The following is a 26,327-nucleotide window of genomic DNA, read 5'->3' as shown; positions in this document are numbered from 1 at the left end:
GCGGATTGGCAGGACCGAACTGCAGATGCTCGGGAAGCGGCGGCTGTGAGGGGCAGCCCTGGTGCAGCGTCTCCTCTTAGCATGGCCGATGCCCGTGCGCGTGTACGTTTGGGGGCACATTCATTTCCGAACTGCTCTGGAGTTGCCGTAACCCCCGCTGGAGTCGCTTGATATCGGAGTCTGTTATCCTCCAGTGGCCGCAGTAGAATCCTGCGGTCTCATCTTAGTACCCTATGATCTCTTTCTTGCTACGGCTGACTTGGAATACCTGTCTCAGGTGCCGAGTGGGAATTGCCTTTGAAATAAACCTGAGCGAATTTAGGATTCGCTTAGGATGGAAGACGGTGGGACTCACAAACTTGAAGGGCTTTGCTGTTTAAATAATCTTAAGTGACACTTAAAACGCTGTCACTTGTTACAGAGTATAAACACGGAGAATATGGAAACAGACTCCTTTTTCTGCATTGCTACATCCGAAGGGAGTGACAAGTGCTTTTGTAAACATCGTTGTGGGCAGTGTTCCTGTCTGGTGAAGTCATCACAATTAAATTAGATGAGTACTTATTTTGAAGCGCTCAATGGCTGTTTGGAAATAGGATTCCTAATAAAATCGTCTCCAACGAGTCAGAATTCTCAGCAGTTCATTAATCACTTGGGGATTTTTATGCTACGCTGTGAGGTATTTATGGTAAAAGCAGAACTGTTTAGGTCATGATAGTGTAGCATAGGAGACGGCGGTCAGGGTAAGGTTCTTAACCTCGTTTTAGAAGGCAAGTGTGGAACAGAGTAAAAATCGTAACCTTTAAAACTGGAATTGTAATCACTAACCAAACATGACTAAAAGCAAAAAACTTTGTTTTACACCCCCTGATTCACCTCTGCTGAGGGTCTTTCACCGTCAGGATGTTTTTTAGAAGTGGAGAAAATTGAGTTGGGTTTTGATTTACTGCTACTTTGCACCTCTTGCCTGCATTTCCTGCTTTTCTTAGAGACTCATCCTTAAAGGCTTTTGATCCGACTTGCTATGTGAATGTGAACAAAATCCATAGAAAAAAATTAAAAGTGAACTTCGTAAACTAAATTATGTTGTCTCTTGTAGTGTCATTATGTTCTTCCTGTCTTGTGATCGTCCCTGTTGTCTACCTTTAGACTGGTGAACCCAACAGAAGCCCTGCTAGCCGCTGTCAGAAGGCTAGAGGTCAGAAGTCACATTTTGGTTCTAGGGCTGGACCTGGGTCCCAAAGAGCTGAGGATTTGGGGGTGTCACTCAGTCTTTCTGGGCCTCAGTCTTTTCATTTATAGGATTTGAGTTTGTCTGTGTGGCTGGCAGGTTGGGAGGTAGGTGGTGGACTAAAGAATCACATTGTATAAAGGAACCTTCCAAGATATTATACTTTTTTGATTTTCCTTTTCTTCACTCTTTCTCTCTCTTGTGTTGACTTTTCCTTCTTTTCCTGAATTCAAAACATCCTGATGCCTCCGGGCTTCTAAGCCAGTCCCTCTGCTTTTTTCTACCTGTATTCTTTGTGAGTGATCTCATCATGTCCTGTGGTTTAAATACTATTAATGTGCTGTTGACTCTCAGGTTTTTATCTCCAGTCCTGAGCTTCAGATTTCTTCTACCTGCCTCCGTGACATCTTCACTTCATTTGTCTATAGGCACCTTAAACTTCATATGTCCAAAGTGGAGTTCTTGATTTTCATTCCCTAACCTAGGCCTTCCCCAGCAGCAAACCCTCTCACTTTTACCTCCAGACTGTATCTACTTCACTTTATTTTTATTGCCACCATCCCACTTTTTCCTCGGTAGTGCCTCCCTAGCTGTCTCCTTGCCTCTGGTCTACAGTCCATTCATTTTCGAACAGCAGAGTGATCTTTACTTACTTTCCTGCTCCCGTGGCCTCTCATTACAGTAAGAAGTAAATCCAGACTCTTTACCTGCATTATCAACTAATTATCTTGCTTATTTTCTTGTTCATTTGTTCATGGTGCTTTTCCTCCAACATACTATAAGCTCTCTGACATCAAGGCCCTTGTCTGTCTTCCCTGGTATTCTCAGTAATCAGAACAGTGTCTGGAATATTTAACTAATGTTGAATGAGTGAATATGTGAATGAAATAAGTTATGAAGTCTTCTGATTCCAAGTATAACATGTGCAGAACACATTTTACCCTTTTTTGGTCCCAGATTTGAGCAAATGAGGAAGTAATCAGAAGGCCTAGAGTTATTCTCTTAGGCATCCTTACTCCCTCAGTCTTCATTAGGGTGCTGAAAAGGCTAAGCATTTAGACGTTAAGCCATTGATAACAAAAACAAATGTGAATTTTGTTCATTGTGTACTGGATTATTAGTATTTTTGCAAATAAGGAACCAAACAAGCTTTCCAGCCTTGTTTTGTCCTTTTGAGACATTGAATTTTGGTTTTGATTGGAGGGGATTAGTTCTAGAATGTGGTAGTTTGATTAAGTGTTGCATACTAATTCCTATAGGGTAGCAGTTGGAATTTTTACAGAGAGCAGGTGTTTTTATTTCACTTATGCTATTTTTTTGAATCTGAGATTACCCCATCGCATGTGTGCATGTGCGCGTGTGTATGTCTGTATCCTCTGAACCATTTGCTCTTTTTTTTTTTTAAAGATTGACACCTGAGCTAACAACTGTTGCCAGTCTTTTTCTTTTCTGATTTTTCTCCCCAAATCCCCCCAGTACATGATTGCATATTTTAATTGTGGGTCCTTGTAGTTGTGGCATGTGGGACGCCACCCCAGCATGGCCCAACAAGCAGTGCCATGTCTGCGCCCAGGACCTGAACCAGCAAAACCCTGGGCTGCTGAAGCAGAGCGTGTGAACTTAACCACTTGTTAACCGCTTGGCCACAGGCTGGCCCTGAACCATTTGATTTTGTGTTATCTTTTTTTATTTTTTGAGGAATGTTAGCCCTGAGCTAACATCTGATGCCAATCCTCCTCTTTTTGCTGAGGGCGACTGGCCCTGAGCTAACATCCATGCCCATCTTCCTCCACTTTATACGTGGCACACCTACCACAGAATGGCTTGCCAAGTGGTGCCATGTCCGCACCTGGGATTGGAACCAGAGAACCCAGGGCCACCAAAGCAGAACGTGCGAACTTAACTGCTGCGCCTCTGGGCCGGCCCCTTGATTTTGTGTTATCTTATATTACTGTATCTTGGGAATAAATCCTTATCATTTGGTTTCTATTAACTGCTCATTTGAGAGCTTTGTCATATTGTAGAAAGAGGCAAATAAGTTAGGATTTTTTTCTCCGCCTGAGACCAAGTCTGTAGCCCTGAAGACTGTCTGGCAGGTATGTGAACAAAGAAGGGTATGAAAAATCAGAAGCGTACAGTTCCATTGTCAGAGCAGTAATATAGGGAAAAAATACATTGGAGGAGGAAATCCTAGACCAGAAGATTAATGCTGACTGAACATTTAGTAGAAGAAAAGGAAGATGAGGGAGAATATCATAGATTTTCCGGCTTGTGTGGGTCAACTTCCCTACTCTTAGCTCTCACCCCACTCCTCAAATTCTAACACTTGGGTTGTTTTCCCTCTGCCCTCTCGCCGTTCCCTGATTGTATGGGCTATTTTTCTAAGGAGTGCCTGTGAGCCTTCGGTAGCCTAATGTCTGCTAGAACACCTTGTGAGAGAGGAAACTAACCTTTTCTTGAAGAGGCCTTTTTACTTTTTCATAATCAAGGTTTGTCTTCTTGGATTTTCCAGCCATTGGGTCCAGCTTTACCCCTTAGAGTGACTTCAAACTGGTGCACTTCCTTTTTAGAAAAACCTGTTGTTCTCCCATATATTCCATGGTAGCCTTTATGGTATCATCTCCAGGTTAAATAATTCTGAGTCATGAGCTTTAGTTGAGAGAGGGAAAATGAAAGGGATTAGATGTATGGTTGGGTGTGTATAGTATGTTAGCTACCAGTTGCTCTAATAATGCAGACTGTATATTTCTTTGTTTTCCTTTTTTTTAGCGAGGAAGATTGACTCTGAGCTAACATCTATTGCCAATCTTGCTCTTTTTTTTCCCTTCCCAAAGCCCCCCAGGACATAGCTGTATATTCTAGTTGTGTGTTCTTCTAGTTCTTCTATGTGGGACGCTGCCTCAGCATGGCTTGATGAGTGGTGCCATGTCCGTTCCCAGGATCCGAACTGGTGAAACCCTGGGCCCCCAAAGCGGAGCACGAGAACTTAACCACTCGGCCACGGGGCCGGCCCCTTACTTGGTTTTTAAAGAGAAAATTTCTCATAGATAGAATATATCAGAACTGGAATGAGTAGATAGTTGATCAACCTAATTGTTGGTTTTCTTTTCAATATATAAGTGAGAGAAGTCCAGTCTTCAACATAATGAGTTTACATGCGGTAAAGTTATTGTATAACTTCTGTAACATGTTATGTGAGGCAAATCCCATAATGTCGGGTTACAATAGGGGCCGTCTAACAAAGAAATTTGGGGCCAAGTCCGTGATAAAATCGTAATGGATGGCATCACGTATCTTCTCATCTCTCTTTGGTAAACCCAGAATTCCCATTTTCTGCTACCACATGGTAAGCTAGAAATTAATTTTGCCAAGGATTGTGTTATAAAGTCTGAGCTTTTCTCCCTGGTCTCTCTCTAGCATTGTCACTTTCTGCTAGCCTGTCCATTTTATTCCAGCACTTAACAGTTGTTTTAGGTATTCAGCTTTCCTAGGGATTGAAGGAAGGATATGCTATCTGTATAGCTAAGAGGTGTGGTTAGTGTAGCTTTTCATTCTCCTGTTAACTTGGTTCTAGGCTAAGGCAGTTAATAATCTAGAAATTCCATCATTTCCTCAGAAAATTCACAAATCCTTACCCTGAGTCCTGGCTCCAGAATCTATCTTTTCCCCACCTCTTTACCAAGAATGTACATCTCCTCATTTCCTCAAATATTTAAAGCAGGTCACCTGAGGTTATTATCAGTTGGCCCTTTAGCCAGGAGTAGTTACTGCTAAAATATAGAATGTTAATCTGGACAGTCCCCTGTATTGTGGATGTTGCTAGAGCCAGGTCTGCAGCTCAGAATCCCCTAGTGCAAACCCAAGAAGGGCTGCCACATCCATGACCCAGTAGCGTGTCATCCCATGGTGCTCTGGCCACTTGGGAGACCACCTGACAAATGCTCATTTGCCTTCAAGGGAAATGCGATCCTGATTATCCCTGCCTTCAGGAGGAGGATTATGTGGATTAAAAGAAATCCATTGGTAATCCAGAAGCTTTATGTAAACTGCAGTTTAACCACATTCCTGACCATAGTTTTTCCTTGCATTTCTAATAACTAATTTATAATATTTACTAATTTCATATCTATCTCCTCCTACCATTGAGAAATAATGGCAGTTGTGAAGTAGAGAAAAGATGGGAGGAGTCAAAGGAGTTGGATAATGAGCAGGCATTGCCCCACATAATTTGGTGTTGACTGGGTGGTTTAACCACAGTGCTTACTAGACCTTGAAGACCTGAATTCCATGAATTCCTTACCTGCTGAGCCACTGGAAGAAATCTGAGGTGACTGTCAACAAGAGGTCAAACTCCATTTTGAGACATTTATACTTTACTAACTTAAATGATTAAGCTTTTGTGATTTAAATAATGAGCATATCAGATTGTCAGAATTATAAGTTTAATACAATTTAAAGTTTTCTTTAATGTTTCTTTAATACTTTAACCTATTGACAATTTTTTTAGGAATTAAACTGAAGACCTGCTCTTTGAAATAGAGATGCTCAGTTTTTGTAGCCAGGCCACCAACTACCTCCGACAAGTTATTTACATGTAGTTACACAGTAATTAATTTTTATTAAATAGTTGAAATATGGTCATTTAAAATAGTTTATTCTTGAACTACTGATTTAGTATAGGTCTTGTATTTAGATGGTGGTAAAATCAGTGTTTTCCTCTAGCTTTATAAAGCATTACAAATTGCTGCTGTTATGTTATCTGAACAAAAATTATAATTTGTTAGCTAAAACTTATCTCTCTGGTTGTATATTTTCAAAAGTTAGGTTCCATATTTATCAGTTATATAGATATCCTTTCCTTTAATATATATATTTTTTAATATTTTATTTTTTTTAAGATTTTATTTTTCCTTTTTCTCCCCAAAGCCCCATAGTACATAGTTGTGTATTTTTTTTTTTTAAAGATTTTATTTTTTCCTTTTTCTCCCCAAAGCCCCCCAGTACATAGTTGTATATTCTTCGCTGTGGGCCCTTCCAGCTGTGGCATGTGGGACGCTGCCTCAGCGTGGTCTGACGAGCAGTGCCATGTCCGCGCCCAGGATTCGAACCACTGGGCCGCTTGCAGCGGAGCGCGCGAACTTAACCACTCGGCCACGGGGCCAGCCCCCATAGTTGTGTATTTTTAGTTGTGGGTCCTTCTTGTCATGGCATGTGGGATGCCGCCTCAGCATGGCCTGATGAGCGGTGCCATGTCTGCACCCAGGATCCGAACCGGCGAAACCCTGGGCCACTGCTGCAGAGCACGCGAACTTAACCACTCAGCCACGGGGCTGGCCCCTAGATATCATTCCCTTTAATTAAGATTCATTATAGTTAATTTTGGGGAGAGTATCATGGGTAGAAACAGCTGGATTTTTTCTTCTTTTTTTGGTGAGGAAGATTGGCCCTGAGCTAACACCTGTTGCCAATCTTCCTCTTTTTGCTTGAGGAAAATTGTCCCTGAGCTAACATCTGTGCCAGTTTTCCTGTTTCTTGTATATGGGAGGCTGCCACAGCATGGTTTGATGAGAGGTGGGTAGGACTGTGCCTGGGATCTGAACCTGTGAACCCCAGGCCACTGCCGAAGTGGAGCACGTTAACGTGACCACTATACTACTGGGCCAGCCCCCTGGAATTTTCTTAACACGCTTGGTTTTTGCACTGTGAGCCTAAGGAAACATCCATAGGAGTAGAGTAGATGGTGGTTGATTTTGGACAAAGTTGTGATCAATTGAAATTATTTTATTTTTGTTGTTTGGATGGCTGTAGAAATTTCACATTTTTATTGGAAATCATTAGTTGTCTTAACTCTTTATATTCTTCACCCGCCATTTCATTATTAATATTTTTCCTAACTGAGATGGTTCTGGGTTTTAGGTTCTCATTCTACCTACAAGGAGTGTTATACACACACACACACACACACATAATTCTGTATATAAAATAGCTATGTGTGCCATACTAACCAGAAACAATTATTTTACCTTTAATTTATGAAGAATTCACTGTCTTTTTTTGAGCCACAGGCAATTATTTTATTTATTTATTTATTTGTTGAGGAAGCTTAGCCCTGAGCTAACATCTGCTGCCAATCCTCCTCTTTTTCCTTAGGAAGACTGGCCCTGAGCTAGCATCCATGCACATCTTCCTCTACTTTATGTGGGACGCCTGCCACAGCATGGCTTGCCAAACAGTGCCATGTCCGCACCCGGGATCCCAACTGGTGAACCCCAGGCTGCCAAAGTAGAATATGCGCACTTAACCCCTGCACCACTGGGCCAGCCCCTATTTATTTATTTTTATTATTTTTTTTAAAGATTGGCACCTGAGCTAACACGTGTTCCCAATCTTCTTTTCTCTTTTCTTCTTCTTCTTCTCCCCAAAGTCCCCCAGTAGATAGTTGTATAGTCTAGTTGTAGGTCCTTCTAGCTGTGACATGTGGGATGCCGCCGCAGCATGGCCTGATGAATGGTACCATGTCTGTGCCCAGGATCTGAACCAGTGAAACCCAGGGCCACCAAAGTGGAGCGTGGGAATTTAACCACTCTGCAACAGGGCCGGCCCCCTTGGCAGTTATATTTAATCAGTGATTTTAAAATTCTGTGTATTCTTTGTGTTGTTTTATGTTCTTTTGTTATTTAAAACTATGGCTGTCAATATAGCCTATTAGAAAAACTGTGTGGCTTACTGTACGGAATTAGACAGACTATAACAATAGTTAACATTTATTGGATACTTATGTGTCAGATTATGCCAAGTGCTCTTTTTATATTATTTTATCTTCATAACAAACTTGTAATGAAGTACTAATGATATCCTCATTTAAGAGATGAGGAAACTGAAGTTTGGGAGGTAACATGCCAAGTGGCAAACAACTTTCAAGTGGAAGAGTCATGTTTCAAACTCAGGTCTTTCTGACTCTAGAGTTTGTGCTTTTAACTGATTACCTCATACAGTTCTTTATTTTTTGGTCCTTCCAAGGAAGGTTGAAAGAGACTGTATAGGTTTAAAGTGTTATGTTTTTTATCCAGTTGTATGGATAAGAGTTAAGATTTAGTGAATTAGTTATTTGATGGATTATGCCTTTGCTTTGAATGTATGATAAGCTTTTCTTTTTGCCTTGGCTTTACAGTTAGAAAGACTTGTTTGTGGTTGGTCATATATATGTAGCTAACAAAAATGCTTAATGTATGACCTAATGTAGTTAGGTGTTCTAGTAAGCTTGTGTAGATCATCTTTATAGAGTTTTCAAGTAAGAAAACTCAGAATATTTTTCCCCCTTCTGCTCAGGTAATTTGTTTGTATGGTATATTGAAACTTGTTGCTAAGCTTGATCCTAAAGTACTGGGAATAGAGGAAGATAGACATAAGCTTACTTTTGAGTAAACGAGCCAATAGACTACAGTTATTAATCTTTTAACCAAAAAAAAAAAACCCAAATAGAGAAGCATTTGTACTATTTCGCCTTTTTTGTCATATTCACATGAGAAAGAAAAGAAATGTGAACATTAACATTATATCTACCGTGAATAGTACTTAGACGCATAGAAGGAGACACATAGGACACACAGATTTTCTGACTAACTTTGGGGCCCAGGCAGCTTGTTTCAGGCAAGTATATGGTTGTGTGTCATTACAAACCCTTATGACAGAGTGACTCTGCACGTGGGGGATTTAGGATTATTTTCTTTATTGCTGAATAGTTGAGCTCTTAATGAGTGTGCCTCTTCCTGTAGAAAAGCTGTGAGTGGACGTACATTGGGGCAGGGTGACTTTTCCCTCTCAGTAGTCTAAACTTTTGCTTTTAACAGAAATCTCAGTAACTCCCAAATCTTATTTTAGTTACCTAATTCTCGTTTCATGTTATTTCCCAAACCATGTATTATTTTACAAAATAAAAAGCAAGCACTTAAAACAAGAAAATCTGAGCCAACCCTGATGGCCTAGTGGTTAAAGTTTGGCACGCTCCCCCCTTTGGCATCCTGGGTTCTGTTCCCGGGTGCAGAACCACGCCACTCGTCTGCCAATAGCCATGCTGTGGTGGTGGTTTACATAGAAGAACTAGAAGGACTTAGAACTAAAATATACACCTATGTACTGGGACTTTGAGGAGGAAAAACACCTACAAAAGCAAGAAAATCCTATCTTGTCAGTTCCCTAAGAGTTATTTTGACCTAACCACTAATTTTGAATTCATTTATAAGCAGTGATTTCTCTAGATGAGGACTTTAGTTTTAAAATTACAGGGCTGGCCCCGTGGCCGAGTGGTTAAGTTCACGCGCTCCGCTGAGGGCATCCTAGTGTTTCGTTGGTTCGAATCCTGGGCGCGGACATGGCACTGCTCATCAAACCATGTTAAGGCAGCGTCCCACATGCCACAACTAGAAGGACCCACAACGAAGAATATACAACTATGTACCAGGGGGCTTTGGGGAGAAAAAGGAAAAAAATAAAATCTTTAAAATTACAAATAGTATTTCTTCATTACTGGGCATGGAGAGTAAAATCCAATGTAGTATTGTCTATTTTGAAAATGAACTATTTAGTAAATTAGAGAAGTTTTGCATTTGACTGCATCTAGTTGGATGCTAAAGTTGGGATCTGTTTTAAGTAAAGGAAAATATTTTTAAGGAGCCCAGTCCTTTCTGAAGTCTTCATATATTATTGTCAGTGTCAGTAATGTTTGCTTTAAAATATAATCTTAAAAAAGAGAAAATTTTTTTGGTGGATTTACGTAGTGAAGTACTTTACCTTTAAGAGAAACCCAAATTATTTAAAATTTAAATTATTTAAAATTAAATTATTTTAGGGGCTGGCCCCGTGGCCGAGTGGTTAAGTTCGCGCGCTCTGCTGCAGGCGGCCCAGTGTTTTGTTGGTTCGAATCCTGGGCGCGGACATGGCACTGCTCACCAAACCACGCTGAGGCAGTGTCCCACATGCCACAACTAGAAGGACCCACAACGAAGAATATACAACTATGTACTGGGGGGCTTTGGGGAGAAAAAGGAAAAAAAAAATCTTTAAAATTAAATTATTTTAATTATTTTTTATTTATTTTAAAATTTATTATTAAATAATAAAAATTAAATTACTTACAATGACATGAACTTTCACCTATCAACTTGGCAAAGATAAAATATTTTAATACTTTTGAATAGGATTGGGGGGAAGATATTTTCATACATTGTTCCTGAAAGTATAAATTGTTGCAACTTCTAAGGAGGATGTTTTTGCAATATCTATTAAAATTATGAATGCACATACTCTTTGACCCATTAATAGTTTTGGTAGGAATTATCCTTTAGCTAAACTCACATATGCAAAATGATGCATGGACAAGGTTATTTGTTGCGTTGTTTTTAATAGCAAAATTCTGTTTTTAAAGATTGGCACCTGAGCAAATATCTGTTGCCAATCTTTTTTTTTTCTTCTTCTCCCCAAAACCCTCCAGCATGTAGTTGTATATTCTAGTTGTGAGTCCCTCTGGTTGTGCTATGTGAGACACTGCCTCAGCATGGCCTGATGAGCAGTGCCATGTCTGCGCCTGGGATCCGAACTGGCGAAACCCGGGCTACCAAAGCGGAGTGGCTGAACTTAACCACTTAACCACTTGGCCATGGGGCCAGCCCCACAAAGTTCTTGAAGTAACTTAAATGTTCATTAGTAGGGAATTTACTTTATTTTTTTCTGAGAAAGATTCTCCCTGAACTAACATCTATTGCCAGTCTTCCTCTTTTTGCTGAGGAAGATTTGTCTTGAGGTAACATTTGTTGTCAGTCTTCCTCTGTATGTGAGCCGCTGTGCCAGCATGGCCACTGACGGACGAGTGGTGTAGGTCCATACCCAGGAACTGAATCCAGGCCGCCGAAGTGGAGCGTGCCAAACTTAAGTGGAAGCAGTAGGCCACCGGGGCTGGCCTAGGGATTGACTTTAAAAAATAATATACATCCATATGCTTGAATGCTCTGTAGCCGTAAAACAGAATGAAGAAAGTTTTTACGTTCTGATGTGGAATGATTTCACCACATAAATGGGTAAAGTTGGAAAAAAAAAGTATGGTCACAGTATGTATAGATTTCTACCATTACATTTTTTAAAAAAGAAGGCAATAGAATATATCTATTTGCTTGCTTATAAATGCAGTATTTCTGAAAGGATACCCAATAAACTGGTATATGTTGGTTGCCTCTGGAGAGAGGAACCTGAGTTACTGAGGGACCTGGGTGGTGGGAGACTTTATTGTATATCCTTTTGTGCTTTTGAATTTTGAGTGTCGTATTCACCATGAAAGGTGACTATAATAAATGCGTATAATGAAAAAGTAGAGAAATTCAGCTATTTTGAACATTAAAAGGTAACCTTATATAACTATTAGAAAATTAAACAAAATGGACACTAACTATAATGTTTAAAGTATCATTAAAGTAAAACTTTAAAAAATTGTATTTACTCAGTTTTCTACCTTGGCTAGTGTTACACTGATAGTGCAGTTAATGCATAGGTGAATAAGATGGAGGTGTCTATTCACATGCATTCATTTTTGACTGAAAACTATGCCCCCTCTGCCACCATCCCTTCCTGGAAGTTTTTACGTTATAGAAATAGCTCTGGGCTTAGCATCAGGAACAAAACAAAACAAAATGGATGATCTTAGCTTTACCACTTAGCAGTCACTGTATTATTTTGAGCAGGGAATTTAACACTGGATGTGAAGTAATATTTGTTGAGCTCCTGCTTGGGTACGACCCTGTGTTAGGCATATTAATAATGATAGCCAAAGTTTATGGAATGCTTATAGTGTGTGTACCAGGCACTATGCTAAATCTTTCTATGCTTTATCTCTTAATCCTTTCAAAAAGTCTGTGAAGTAGGTGGTGTTATCTCCTGTTTATAGGAGTAAACTTGGATTTTATTTTGTTTTATTTTTTTGAGGAAGATTAACCCTGAGCTAACATCTGCTACCAATCCTTCTCTTTTTGCTGAGGAAGACTGGCCCTGAGCTCACATCCATGCCCATCTTCCTCTACTTTATATGTGGGACATCTGCCACAGCATGGCTTGCCAAGCAGTGCCATGTCCGCACCCAGGATCTGAACCTGCGAACCCCGGGCCGCTGATGTGGAACATGCAAACTTAACTGCTGTGCCACTGGGCTGGCCCTGTAAACTTGGATTTTAAAAAGTGGATTATCCAAGGGGCCTGCCCTTGGCCGAGTGGTTTGGTGTGCGTGCTCTGCTTTGGTGGCCTGGGGTTTCGCCAGTTCGGATCCTGGGTGTGAACCTGGCACTAATTGTCAAGCCATGCTGAGGCGGCGTCCCACATAGCAGAACCAGAAGGACCTACAACTAGAATATACAACTATGTACTGGGGGGCTTTGGGGAGAAGAAGAAGAAGAAGAAGAAGGAGAAGAAAAGATTGGCAACAGATGTTAGCTCAGATGCCAATCTGAAAAAGAGAATTATCCAAGATTACAAAATTTGTTAGTGGCAGAGCTGGAATTCAGACTGCTTTGCCTGACGGTAAAGCCTCCTGCTTTGCTATATACAGATCATTATTGGCTTATATTGGTTCTACTTTTGTGTAGCGTATACTTTTGTCTGTTTACATGCTGTCATCATAATCTACTTTTAACTAAAGTCAGCCTTCAGTACATTGCCTGATGATTTGGAGCTCTTGCATGGTGGCATTGATGGCTTGCCACTAGCCCTATGGGGGAAAGGCTACTATCAAGAATATTAATTTGAGGCCGGCCTGGTGGCACATTGGTTAAGTGTGCATGTTCCGCTTCGGCAGCCCAGGGCTCACCGGTTCAGATCCTGGGTGCGGACATGGCACTGTGTGTCAAGCCATGCTGTGGTAGGCGTCCCACATAGAAAGTGGAGGAAGATGGGCATGGATGTTAGCTCAGGGCCAGCCTTCCTCAGCAAAAAGAGGAGGATTGGCAGCAGATGTTAGCTCAGGGTTAATCTTCCTCAAAAAGAAACCAACAAAACTTTAAAAAAAATGGGCAAAGGATACACACACAAAAAAAGAAAAGTATTAATTTGGTTACTCCTAAACATAAAATTATTTGGAGAATTGCTCAGGTGTCCTATTGATTGCTTTTGTACAAGAAACCCAACATCCTTGGAGTAGAATTATAAAATATATTTCTGTGATCTGAGGGTAGACTTGGAACGATTCCCTTCAAAGACTGGGAAACAAGGAGGGGGAGGTGTTAGAATAGTCCAGAAGAGCAGTGAGGGATGCTTAACTATGACAGTGGGTGTGGGAAAGGGAAATTTGCATTAGAGAGATACTGAACATTTTGCAAGTTAACTGGGTTTCTAGGAAGAAGAGACACATCAGGAAGAACAGGAAAACTGCCTTAATTTTGTTTAAAAGGGCTGTGTATGTACATATGTGTATATGGTTTGTGAGAGATTCAAATTTTGGCTAATTTCTTCTGTGAGGAAAAATATGCTTCTCTTTTAGAAAAAGATAACAGGGCTGGCCCTGTGGCCAAGTGGTTAAGTTCGCGCCTTTCAAGGCAGAGGTTTCGCTGGTTCAGATCCTGGGTGTGGACATGGCACTGCTTCTCTGGCCATGCTCGGGCTGCGTCCCACATGCCACGACTAGAAGGACCCACAACTAAAATATACAACTGTGTACTGGGGGGATTTGGAGAGAAAAAAAGCGGGGAAAAAAAAAAAGATTGGCAACAGTTGATAGCTCAGGTGCCAATCTTTAAGAGAAAAACCAAAACAAAACAAAAAAGAAAAAGATAACACTCCTGCTATTTTCTAAAAGAAAAGTTAATAGGAATTAGCGTTAAGGTAGATTTTTGCCTTCCCTGAGATGTCCTTAGTTAGTCAGTAACCATATGCTAGTTGTAAAAAATTCAAATAAAGAAGGAAAATAGAGTAAAAAGTGAAACGTCCCCTTTCAGACCTTCTCACTCCATCCTCCTCTGTTCTCCCCATTACCATTGCCTTCCTCCAAGATAACTACTGTTATACTAAGGCATATAGCCTGTGTACCTTTCTCTGTACATTTTTGTATATAAAATTTATTTTAATTGGGGTCATTTTACATTTAAGTATCTCTTTTACTTTTCATTGAAGTTCTCAAAGTGAGTTGTCATTTTTCAATTTAACACTTCTTTTCCAAACACTTATTATATGTTCAGGTCTGTGCTACACAGACTTTTTTCCTTAAAGAGATTCTTTGATATCTAGTCATATTGGGGAAGAGCTATGTGGAGATTCAGGGGGAGCCTAGACACACACATGTGCTTGCAGAAATAGAATAATTATTATTTAATTATCTTGTAGAATCTCAGAATTTAAAGAGGAGACTTAGGGACAGCTTAGTTGTTAGACTAGGAAATGGGGTCTCTTGGGTCTCTGTTTAGTGTTCAGGATGAGAATTTCCAGTGTTCTGTGTTTCCACTTGCATAGAGTTTCAGTCTTTGGAAGTCTTTGGAAGAAGATAGAGATATGAGAATGGATGATTGTGTCATCACGTGGTTTTAGGGCATGTTTTTTTAACCAGCCATAAATTATTTGCTTAATGAATCTGTGTCAAGCTGGAGGGCCATCACACTTATTGAAAGATAATTTTTGAATTTAACTTTTTTCGATGTTTTCAAATAGATAATATAGCCATTCAAAATTTGAAGTTACCAAAGGCTTCTTTCCTCCAGCCACGCTGTTCTCTTCCCCACAGGCAACCAAAGCCATCACTTTCTTGTATGCCCTTCAGAGATTTTTTCCTTTTTCAAACAAATGTATATGTGTGTATATATTCTACTTTTCTACTATTTACCATATATATATATGTATGTATGTATGTATGTTAGTATAGTCTGTACTCTTTTCTGCATACTGCTTTTTGAGGACAGTTTTATAATTTAGTGATTAGGACCAATATTGAAGAAGTCCTTGTAAAATTTTGAGGTGATATAACTGTGAGCCGTGGCTGAGATTAATTCTTTATGTCGAATAACAGCATCTAAGTTCTTTTTTTTCCCTTTAAAGATTGGTACCTGCGCTAACATCTGTTGCCAATCTTTTTTTTTTTTCTTCTTTTCCCCAAAGCCCCCCAGTACATAGTTGTATATTCTAGTTGTGAGTGCCTCTGGTTGTGCTGTATGGGATGCCATCTCAACATGACCTGTTGAGCCGTGCCATGTCCGCGCCCAGAATCCGAACTAGCGAAACCCTGGGCCACTGAAGCAGAGCACATGAATTTATTTATTTATTTTTATTTTTATTTTTATTTTTTTTAAGATTTTATTTTTTCCTCTTTCTCCTCAAAGCCCCCCGTACATAGTTGTATATTCTTCGTTGTGGGTCCCTCTAGTTGTGCATGTGGGACGCTGCCTCAGCATGGTTTGATGAACAGTGCCATGTCTGCACCCAGGATTCGAACCAACGAAACACTGGGCCGCCTGCAGCGGAGTGCGCGAACTTAACCACTCGGCCACGGGGCCAGCCCCAGGATCCAAGTTCTAAAAGAGTTCAACAGACCAGACTAAAACTAACAAAATGAAATTTAACACATCTAACAATTAACTTTTGAGTTTAAAATTCCAAGTCATTTTCTGGAAGATGGCAGAGATTTTTCTTTCCTTCCTTCCATTTTGTGTCTTTCCAATTTTGTGTTGTTTTTGTTTTTAATGCCTCCCTTTGAAGCTTTTTTTTTTTGAGGAAGATTAGCCCTGAACTAACATCTGCTGCCAATCCTCCTCTTTTTTGCTGAGGAAGACTGGCCCTGAGCTAACGTCCATGCCCATCTTCCTCTACTTTATATGTGGGATGCCTGCCACAGTGTGGCTTAACAAGTGGTACATAGGTCAGCACCCGGGATCTGAACTGGCAAACCCCGGGCTGCTGAAGCAGAATGTGGAAACTTAACCACTGTACCACCAGGCTGGCCCCTCCAATTTCGTTTTTATGTATGTTTTTAAAAGGCAAAATTGGGATCATGTTACACCTACGGTTCTGCCACCAGTTTTCTTTCCTTAATATAGTAACATTTTTCAAGTCATTAAATACTCTTTTACAACATGATTTTTAAAGTCTCTATAGTATTCCATCATATGGATATAACACAATTTAATCAATCTTCTTTTGTTAGATACTTTTGTTATTAATTAATTTACTTTTCCTTTGGGAATAACTTTATAGTGAGTGTCTATGAACTAAATCTTTACACAACCATTATTTGTTAGGGATGACACGTTAGGACTTGGAACTATTGAGTCACAGTGTTTGAATATCATAGTCTCTTCTTTTAAATTACCTAAATAATTAGCAGAGGTTGGAATTACATAGGGAAAGGGAAATTGATGTATATTGTACCATGAATGGTAGATAGTCCTAACCTACACATATAATATGCATAGCTCTTTAGTTGATCTGCATAAAAGTATTGTAAGACCAATCATTTCTTCCTTCTTCTATTTCTACTCAATAGACGATTCAGTTTTGCTTCCGCATCTCAGCTACTAAGTGTATGTGAAAAAATTCTGTACTTTTTCTATATAAGCATTTTATCTATTTTCATTTTATTTACTTTTTGTTATATATTTAATAAACATTTATTGTCTACTGTCTGTGGAGTCTACTCCTGTTTCCTTTTTTCCCATTCTTTTTGCAACAGCTTTATTTATACATAATTCATATACCATACAATCAATCCATTTAAAGTGTACAATTCAGAGATTTTTAGCATATTCAGAGTTGTACAACCATACCAAAATCAATTGCAGAAAATTTTCATTACCTCAAAAAGAAACCTTTTAGCTATTAGTGTCCAATCCCATCCCTACTCCCTGCCCTAACAAATGACTAATCTACTTTATGCCTCTCTAGAGTTGCCTACTGGGGACATTTCATATAAATGGAATCATGTAATATGCAATCTTTTGTGACTGACTTCTTTCACTTAGCATAATGTTTTCAAGTTTCATCTGTATTGTAGCATGTCAGTACTTCCTTTTCATTTCTGAATAATTCTGTTTCCTTTTTCAGTTCCATTAATAAATGTGTTTTGTTAAGTATTGGGCCTGTTAATCAGATTATCCATGTGCTAGGTTTTCCTTTTGTGTATCACTTGGTTGTCAACATTTTGCTGTGTATTTCTTAATCTCTAAGAGTTGGCATAGAGAGGGAAAAGATGTGAACCTCAAAGCAGTCAGTTTAGCTGTTTGTTAGTATCATTGGTAAGAATTTTATTTTAAAAGGAGTTTGAAACTATGGGATAAAATTAAGTGAAACTTGGGAATTACTCCTAGATTTTACTTTTCATGTTCTTTTCTCAACTCCTATTATTTATTACTTTTATTTGAGCTAATAAATACTGTCTATAATATCTACACTTGAACTTAAATTAAGGAGAAAGATAGATGAAAAATTGGAGCATCAGAAAAGAGACAGTTTCATATTCAGAGTGCTGCTACCCTGAAACCCAGTCCCGACAGTTTCCCACAAAGGGTTTCCCAGAACACCTTGAGTTGCCTTCCTGTCATCTCAGGTGTGTGATTTGCAGTGTGTATATTTTAAAGAATGATTTCTTAGTTAGTCTATCAAGGCTTAAAAGAACATCTAACTTTCTTTTATAAAGAGATTGGTTCCTGAAGTGTTTTGTTTGTTTTTTTGGCTCTGATGGGCTTTTTCATGAATATATGGGAGGGTTTTTTCCACACGTAAGTATTTTTCATAAACGTGGGAAGTATCTCTTTAGTCAAATGATGGCTGTGTTGAATGTTCAGGAGATAGAACTGGTGTGCTAAGAATTTATGAGTAGGCTTAGTTGTCTTGATGCATCACTACTCAAAAGTGTGATCCTTGTGCTGATTGCCGTGTCTACTATGACATCCCACAGAAATTGAGTTAATAATAAAATGTGGGCTTGCATTTTGTCTTTACTTTTCTATTAATTATTTTAATTGTATTTTAGGAAAATGTTGGATTACTACAATTAGGGGGAAAAACCCCCACTAGGCCCCTACTACTGACAGTTTGAAAAGCACAGAGGACCATCAAATGCCCTGGTTCCAGCTTTAAGGAGCCTCTAGCCCAGTGGATTTAGGTTTTTAGGCTTTTTTTAACTGAAATTTTAATTGCGATAACAGTAGATTCATGTGCAGTCTTAAGAAATAATATAAAGAGGGGCTGGCCCCGTGGCTGAGTGGTTATGTTTGCACACTCTACTTCGATGGCCCAGGGTTTCCCCGATTTGGATCCTGGGCACGGACGTGGCACCACTCAGCAAGCCATGCTGAGGCGGCATCCCACATGCCACAACTAGAAGGACCCACAACTAAAATACACAACTATGTACTGGGGAGCTTTGGGGAGAAAAAGGAAAAATAAAATCTTTAAAGAAAAAAAGAAATAAACAGTTCATTTGTATACTTGACTGGGTTTCCCCCAATGGTAACATTTTATAAAACTGTAGTATAGTATCACAGCCAGGATATTGACATTTATACAGTCCACTAACGTTATTCAGATTTCCCCAGTTTTACTTGTGTGTGTGTGCATTAAGTTCTATACAATTTTATCACCTGTGTAGGTTTTTTATGCACCGCTGCAGTCAAGGTAATGAACAGTTCCAACACTACAAGGATCCCTTGTGTTACATCTTTATAACCACACCTACCTCTAGCACCCACCCCTCCCACCTTCCACTCTCCTCTGCTATCTCTAACCTCTGGCAACAGCCAATCTGTCTTCCATTTTGTCATTTCAAAACTGTTTGAAAATGGAATCACACAATAATATGTTACCTTTTGAGATTGTCGCTTTTCACTTGGCTTAATTCCCTGAAGATTCATCCAAATGTTGCTTTTACTAATAGTTTGTTCCTTTTTATTGCTGAGTAGAATTCCATAATATGGATGAACCACAGTTTGTTTAACCAGTCACTTGTTGAAAGATTTGGATTTTTTCCAGTTTTTGGCTGTTATGAATAAAGCAAGTATGAGCATTTGTTTTTTGTGTGAACACAGGTTTTTGTGTGAACACGTTTTTGTTTCTCTGGGATTAATGCCCAAGAGTGCAATTGCTGGGGCCAGCCCCGAGTGGTTAAATTCGCACACTCCGCTGCGGTGGTCTAGGGTTTTGCTGGTTCGAATCCTGGGCGCCGACATGGCACATGCTGAGGCGGCGTCCCATATGCCACAACTGGAAGGACCCACAACTAAAAATATACAGCTATGTACTGGAGGGCTTTGGGGAGAAAAAGGAAAAGAATAAAATCTTTAAAAAAAAAACAGAGTGCAGGGGCTGGCCCCGTGGCCGAGTGGTTAAGTTCGCCGCGCTCTGTTGCAGGTGGCGCAGTGTTTCGTTGGTTCGAATCCTGGGCGCGGACATGGCACTGCTCATCAAACCATGCTGAGGCAGCGTCCCACGTGCCACAACTAGAAGGACCCACAACGAAGAATATACAACTATGTACCAGGGGGCTTTGGGGAGAAAAAGGAAAAAAAAAAAAAAATCTTTAAAAAAAAAAACAAAACAGAGTGCAATTGTTGAGTTGTATGGTAATTGCATGTTTGGTTTTATAAGAAGTTGTCACAGTCCTTTTTATCATACAAGGAATAACAGAGAAGCCTTATATAAACAGATGCTAGGTGGCTGGGGTCTGAGCTGGGGTTCTATCCTGGTTGGGCTGCTGCAGTGGAACTCAGCACTGAGTACCTCTGGGAGAAGCTGCAGCAGGACCTGCAGGTGGAGCATGTGCAAGTGGAGGACATGACTCCCAATTGTTGTGCGTCTAGCTTCCAAGTCCTGGTGGTGTCAGCCAAGTTCCAGAGGGAGCTGCAGCTTCAGAGACGCCAGCTGGTGAACACGTGCCTAGCCAAAGAGCTTCTGGACATCCATGCCTTTGAGCAGAAAACCCTGACCCCAAGGCATTGGGCCTGTGAGTGGCAGAAATAAGGGACAGGGACCTGCACAGCAATTAAATTATGAATCAGGCGCCCCCTGCCTCCCCCACAAAAAAAGAAAAAACCAGATGCTAGCTGTAGTATATAAACAAATCCTAGCTGAGCTGCTGTTCTGGTTGAAGTAAGCTTGGACTTGGAGTTCCACCTGCTTGGTCACTACCCAGGGACTGTGCTGCCTTTATTCAGCGCTTTTTACTTAGGCTGGAACTGAAGGCGAGACAGGTGAAGTGACTTTAAAAAATTAAAAGAAAATATTTAGAAGTGATTTTAGGCTTGTTACTGGCAAAGCTGGTATTGGAACTCAGCTTTCTTGATTCCTAGTTTTTTGTTGTTTTTATAACTCAGAGTTATACTTTCGTATGTATAGTTTGAATGGTCAAATAGTCCTCCAAGCTTTGTTAAGAAAAACAGTAGTATTCTGTTGCTTCACTCCCTTTTAATGTAATTGTACCAGAGCATTTACTATTAGCATAATTATTATTTTATACTGAATTATGTTCCTTTTATTTCTCCTTTATAATATAGTTAAGACTCTGCATAACATATACATATATATAATCATTTAAAATTATGTTTAGTTTGTATTATCTATAAATTTTGTTTCAGAATGGTAAAGGGATGTTATGAAATATTTATTTTAAAAAAGAGAGCATTGAGTCTGACCTGACTGAGAACCCCGAGGATAGGTGGGATGTGGTGGTGCTGCACATGGGAAAACTCTTTGGTGGTAGGAAGGCTGCATCTTGGAGAAACTGAAAGAAGGCCCTATATAGTGTGAGAGGAGAGAGTGAAGGGGAAATGTGCAGGATAGGGGGTGTGTATGATGAGTCTAGGAGGGAGGCAGGGGCTGTGCAGAACCTCGTAGGAAGAAGCTTGGAGAATTATTTGGCTAGAACAAAAGCTGAGGGGTTGTGAGGTATAGATTTGCTTGACCAAGTGGAATCTATAGCTGAAATGGAGTTTAAAGATCATATAATTTAACTATCCCATTTTGCGAGTAAGACATTGGAAGTTAAGGGAATTTTCCCAAAGTTAAACAGTTAGTGTATGATGAGCTGGAGCTAGAACTTGATGGTGCTAGTTCATTGTCTGCACTAGACTGCCAGGTTAAATTTTAGATAGTTGGGAGCATTTCGGGTTTTGAGCAAGAGAATTCCAAGATGGACATGGCTGGATGGCTGGTATGCAGGCTGGAGGCAGTGGGTAACAGGAAACCACAAAATCAGGGCCGCCATGATTTTATCCTCTAGTCAAACTGAGTCACTAAATGTGAGTTCTGATCTTGACTTATGCTCAATTATTTAATAGTTTTTGTGTTAGTGTCCTTGTCTCCCCTTCTAGATAGTAAGCCCTTTACTTTTTACTTTCTATACATTCTGTCTCAATACTTTATTCATGAGTAATAAGTTTTTATTTATAAGTTCCCCCAGCATCAGGATTTGAATTGGGTCAGCAACTTGCTAGAATCTTCATTTCATTTTCCTGCATTGGCTTTTTTTTTTTTTTTCCTGAGGAAGATTTGCCCCGAGCTAACATCTGTGCCCGTCTTCCTCTATTTTTCAGTATGTGGGCTGCCAGCACAGCATGGCCGCTAACAGTGGTGTAGGTCTGTGCCCAGGAACAAACCCAGGCTGCCCAACTGGAGTGCACCAAACTTAACTAGGCAACCAGGGCTGGCCCTGCGTTGACTTTTTACCTGGTTATGTATTTTGGTTCTCTAGACTTAGGGTTGCCTGCAAAGATTAGTTCATGTTCTCTGTAGCAAAGCTTTTATCCAGCAACATACTTTGATGACTGTACTTGTAAGTAATATTGAACATAAGGAAATAGGAGCTCTGTGGTTTAGATCTTGTTCAGAAGATTATCTTTAAAAAGAGTTTGTGTATACTCAGTTCCCTGTAGTATTAGCCATGGATTGGTCCTATACTGGTACATTATCTGCTCACCCAGGTGAGGTGAATAAGCTCTCGAGTCCCACGTACCATTTGGTGACTCACAGTGAGGGCAGGCCCATTGTTACTAGTAAGTAAATAACAGTCTCCAGGGAGACTACTTCCTTCTGGTTTTTAAACTATTTTATTTAAATATATATTTATTTTTAATAGTTGATACATGCCTATTATATAAAATTTAAAACAGATGTAGCGAAATATAAGTTTTCTACCAGCTACCCAATTTTCTCTTGGGAGGTAATCACTCTTTTGTGTGTGTGTGTTGTTCCTTAGATAACCTATGCATTTATGAATATGTGCACACGTAAACCCTCACCCTCACAAATGGTAGCATTATTCTTTGCTCTTTGTGTCTTTTATCACTTCATAATATATTTGATACTGTGTATCTGTAGGTATAGAACTACTTTATTCTTTTTCATGGCTTCTTAGTACAGTCATGTGTCACTTAGCAACGGGGATATGTTCTGAGAAATATGTCGTTAGATGATTTCACCATTGTGCCAACATCGTAGAGTGTACTGAAGGGGAACAAAATTTGCCACCCCAAAATGTGTCTCTTTAACATGAGGATTATTTTAGGAGCTGTCACCTTAGTGTAACACTGAACTAGGTGGTAGACAGGGAGGAACCTCAAAAACTTGTTTATTGGACTGCCCTTTGTTTCTCTGTGGCCAAACATTTGTTTTCCAAACGTTTGCTCCTTTTCACCTACCTGTGAATTGCCTGCCTTCCCTTTGAAGTCCCTGACTCACCGCGCCCCCCATCTTCTTTTGTCTTTAGCTGAGGATGGTGTTTAAGGTGAGGGCTTTGGCCTTTAAGGTGAGTTACTCAGTTTTCCTGGGTTTCTCCCATGTATACATGTTATTAAACTTTTGTTTGTTTTCTCCTCTTAATCTGTCTCATGTCAGTTTAATTCTTAGACCAGGTGGAAGAACCTAGAACAGGAGAGGAAAATTTCTTCCTGTCCTACAGTACTTACATAAACTAGATGGTATAGCCTATTACACATCGACGCTGTATGGTGCAAATCTTAGGGGACCACTGTCCTATGTTCGGTCAGTTGTTGACTGAAACATCATGATGCGGCACATGATTGCATTCTATTGTGTCAATATAATTTTCCTCTATTTGTATGTGAATAGATGCTTAAATTGTTTCTCATCTTTTGCAATAGTTTTGACTAGTTTTAAAGTGGCCAGATTTGCAGCTAACCTGTGTAAGGTATGTATGGAGACAGAGAGAGAGAAAGGCCATTATAATGATTTTGTCAAGGAAGGAAGTTGAGCAGGAGAAAATCTAGAGAGAGCTAGAAGGAGAATGAAGGGAAGAGAAAAAGTTAAGGAGAGAGGAATAAAAGATAGGAGTGAAATATCCCTGGTCTTCCCAAGACGGGTACTGAAACCCAAGACTCAACTTTTCTATTACTGTCTTGGAATCAGACTGAGTTCATAGTTATTAGCCATGTGATCTTGGGCACATTATCTGTTCTCTCTGTGCTTCCGTTTCCTCATCTGTAAAATGAGATAAACAGGGTAATAACTCCTCATCATGTGTTAATTCACATAGAGCTGTTAATATAGCACCCGTCCACTTTGAGAAAGCTTTCTGCTTCCCTCCCCTCCCCAGACATTGCTCTTTTTTCCCCTCCCCAAAGCCCCAGTACACAGTTGTATATTCTAGTTGTAAGTCCTAGTTCTTCTTTTTTTTTTTAAAGGTTGGCACCTGAGCTAACGTCTGTTGCCAATCTTCTTTTTTTTTCTTCTTTCTCCCAAAGGGCCCCCTTACCCTCCTTACCTAGTTGTATATTCTAGTTGTAGGTTCTTTTGGTTGTTGTATGTGGGAGGCCTCCTCAGCATGGCCTGACGAGTGGTGCCATGTCCCCACCCAGGATCCGAACTGCCGAAACCCTGGGCTGCTCAAGTGGAGTGCACGAACTTAACCACTCGGCCATGGGGCTGGCCCCAGTCCTAGTTCTTCTATGTGAGCCACTGCCAAAGCATGGCTACTGACAGACGAGTTGGTGTGGTTCTACACCCAGGAACTAAACCTGGGCTGCTGAAGCAGAGCACGCCAAACTTTAACTGTTAGGCCATCAGGGCTGGCTCCCCAAACTTTGCCTCTTATTCGGCTTGTCAGCTCAGGTGTACTCCTCCCTGAAACCATCTAGGTTGCGCTAAGCCTCACTTCTGTATCCTATACTTTTGTCTTAGCTTTCATCCCATTCCTTTGAAATTCTCATATCTAATAATTTACCCTATTTGAGGGTGAGGAACCGTCTCTTGTAATGTGTTGTATAATTTAGTTTCACCCTGCAACCACTACTAAAATACTCAGCACACTGCCAGGCATATAGTAGGCACTTGATAATGTTAGACTTATACTGAAGAAAGCCTTGGGCATTAGGAACATTGGACCTAGAGAAATAACTATCCTTTCCATCCTTTCCCCAGCCACCCAGTTTTCATTCCCTGAGGCAACCAATGTTTAAAAAGGCATTTTTCCTGAGTTTTTATATAAATAAATACAAATATGTATTTATATATTCTCCCTACCCCCTTTTAAAAAATAAAACAATAGCATACTCTGAACATTATTCTGCACATTGTAGTCACACCAACATAGGAATGATGTTCAGTTCTAGGCACTGGTAAATTTATTTTTTCTTATTTTGAGATAATTGAAGATTCACATGTAGTTGTAAGAAATCATACAGAGGAATCTTGGTTACCCTTTACTCCTATTTCCCCAGTGGTAATGTCTTGCATAACTATAGAAAAATATCACAGCCAGGAAATTGACTGTGGTTCAGTCCATCTACCTCATTCAGATTTCACCAGTTTTACGTGGCCTTATTTGTGTGTGTTTAGTTTTATGCAGTTTTATTACCTGTAGATTTGTGTGGTGATGACCACAGTCAAGATATAAGTTACATCACAAGAATCTCTCATGCTACATTTATGGCTCCAGCTACCTCCCTCCCACTCTTTCTAATCTCTGGCAACCACTAATCTAATCTCCATCCCTATGATTTTGTCATTTTAAGAGTGCTATGTAAATGGAATCGTCCAGTATATGATCTTTGAGATTGGCAATTGTAATTAAGCGTAATTCCCTGAAGATCCATCTAAGTTGTTGCGTATATCAGTAGACATTCTCTTATATCGCCATAGTACATTTAAGAAATTTACTATTTATCAAATTTAAGAAATTTGCTGTTTATCAAGTTTAGGAAATTTAACATTGATACAATATTATTATTATCTAATATATATCCATGTTCCAGTTTTACCAGTTGTACTAATCATATTCTTTACGCCACCACTACCCAATTCACTATCACATAATGCGTGTGATTGTCAGGGTTCTCTAATTTCCTTTAATCTAACAATCCCTTTACCTTTTTTGTCTTTAATAACTTTGATATGTTTGGATAGTATAGGTCAGTTTATGTTGTAGAATGTTCCTCAATTTGGGTTTGTCTGTTGTTCTTCATAATTAGATCCAAGTTCTGCATTTTTGGCAGGAAATGCAGAAGTGATGTTCTATGCCCCTCAGCATACACATGATGGCAGTTCATGCCTTTATTGGTCATTTTATCTTTCATCACTTGATTAAAATGGTATCAGCCTGGTTTCTCCACTTAGAGTTATTAGTTTTTGCTTTTGTCATTAGTAAATGTTTTTGTGGGAAGATACGGTCATGCACCACTTAACGACGAGGAATGTGTCGTTAGGCAATTTTGTCATTGTGTGAACATCATAGAGTGTACATAAACCTAGATGGTATAGCCTACTACAGACCTAGGCTATGGCACTAATCTTACGGAACCACCATCATGTATGTGTGGCAGTGTTGACAGAAATGTCATTATGCAGACATGACTGTACTTTGAGTCTAAGTAAAGATCCTGTTCCTTATCAAACTTTCACCAAGTTTATCATCTCTTGAGTTTTTTTATTTTGGTGCCTGTATCAGTTATTATTATTATCCTGGTTGCAAAATGGTGATAAACTTTTATGGCCAGCAAAAAGGCAAAGCTAAGTTCTATTTCAGCATTGATTTAATAAGTAGAAAAAACCAATTCTTTCATATGTAGTAAGAATATAAAACCAAGCCTAAAAAAGCAAAGGTTAAATTGTATAGAAAAGGATAATAATTTTAGAG

General features: G+C 39.7%; 1 protein-coding gene and 1 pseudogene across 3 annotated transcripts in view; both read left to right on the top strand.

Annotated features, from left to right (window-relative positions):
- PIK3CB (phosphatidylinositol-4,5-bisphosphate 3-kinase catalytic subunit beta) overlaps window positions 1-26,327 on the top strand; it is a 169,642-nt gene that overhangs the window by 1,176 nt on the left and 142,139 nt on the right. The gene's annotated exons all lie outside the window — the stretch shown is intronic.
- Window positions 89-24,680, top strand: LOC123279482 (bolA-like protein 2 pseudogene; annotated as a pseudogene).

The sequence above is a fragment of the Equus asinus genome, chromosome 21 (assembly GCF_041296235.1).
Source record: "Equus asinus isolate D_3611 breed Donkey chromosome 21, EquAss-T2T_v2, whole genome shotgun sequence".
Lineage (NCBI taxonomy): Eukaryota > Metazoa > Chordata > Mammalia > Perissodactyla > Equidae > Equus > Equus asinus.
This window is presented reverse-complemented; position numbering and strand designations above follow the sequence as displayed.